Genomic DNA, 1317 nt, shown 5'->3' with positions numbered 1-1317 from the left:
ACCTTGCGTTTTTTCCCTACGGCTACGCTGGTCACGTGTTAGTAGCAGTCTTATAAACTTCCGGGCTATCCTATCAGGCTGAGATATACGGGGGTGCGCCTGGAACCTCCCAGAACCTACTTTGTCTTGGCCAAGTTAGTTGGGACTCCTGTGGTCTGGGAGCCACTTCTCAACGAAGATTGGTGGGCTTTCTCACAACACCTTTAATGTTACATAAATTCTTTATATTTCTATAACGCATGCATATATATGTATATATACACATATGTATATATAAGACCAGCTAAATAAAGGACTATACATTATATATTCTATATATGAGATTTCACAGTGTGTGTCCCTGCCAGTACCAGGTCATACCACATTTCTTGGTGGGTCACCCTGATGGGCCCCTTGGCTTTCCCCTTTCCTCTGGCTCCCTTGTCTCTTATCCCAGTAGCAAATTTAAAATTTTTTTTAAATTAAAAAAAAGGGCCGGCGGCCAGGCGTGGTTATTCACGTCTGTAATCCAAACACTTTGGAGGCCAAGGCAGGCAGATCACCTGAGGTCAGGAGTTCAAGACCAGCCTGACCAACATGGTGAAACCTCATCTTTAAAAAAAATAAAAGAAATAAAAAGAAAAGAAAAGAAAAAAGGGCCGGGTGCTGTGGTTCACGCCTGTAATCCCAGCACTTTGGGAGGCCGAGGATAAAAGAGATGCTGATTTAGGTGTATTTCTAAATAGGATTTTTATTTTAATGATTATTCTGGATGAGTACCTAATTTTTTAGGTATCTTATTTTTTAGTTGACAAAATTCACCCTTTTAAAATGTGTAATTGAGTGGTTTTTAGTGTATTCACAAAGTTCTATAACCATCACTACTACTTCCAGAACATTTCCATCATCTCAAAAAGAAATCTCATACCATTAGTAGTCACCACCACCTCACCCCTCAACTTCCCAACCCCGGGCAACCACTAATCTACTTTTTGTCTCTGTGGATTTGCCTATTCTGGACATTTCATATAAATGGAATCCTGCAATATGTGGCCATTTGTCTGGCTTCTTTCATTTACCATAATGTTTTCAAGGTTCATCCATGTTACAAGACTTTTTTCCTTTTTGTGGCTAATAACATTTCATCACATTTTGTTGATCCATTCATCAGTTGGTGGACAACAGGGACGTTTTCACTTTTTGGTTATTATATAGATAATGCTGCTATGAACATTCATGTACACGACTACATCCACTGCAAATTTGTGTGGGAATATAAATCTGGATTTTAAACTTTTGACAGCAGGAGAAGTGATTAAAGCACTTTGACAGTGTTTG

Source organism: Saimiri boliviensis, chromosome X, assembly GCF_048565385.1.
Source record: "Saimiri boliviensis isolate mSaiBol1 chromosome X, mSaiBol1.pri, whole genome shotgun sequence".
Lineage (NCBI taxonomy): Eukaryota > Metazoa > Chordata > Mammalia > Primates > Cebidae > Saimiri > Saimiri boliviensis.
This window is presented reverse-complemented; position numbering follows the sequence as displayed.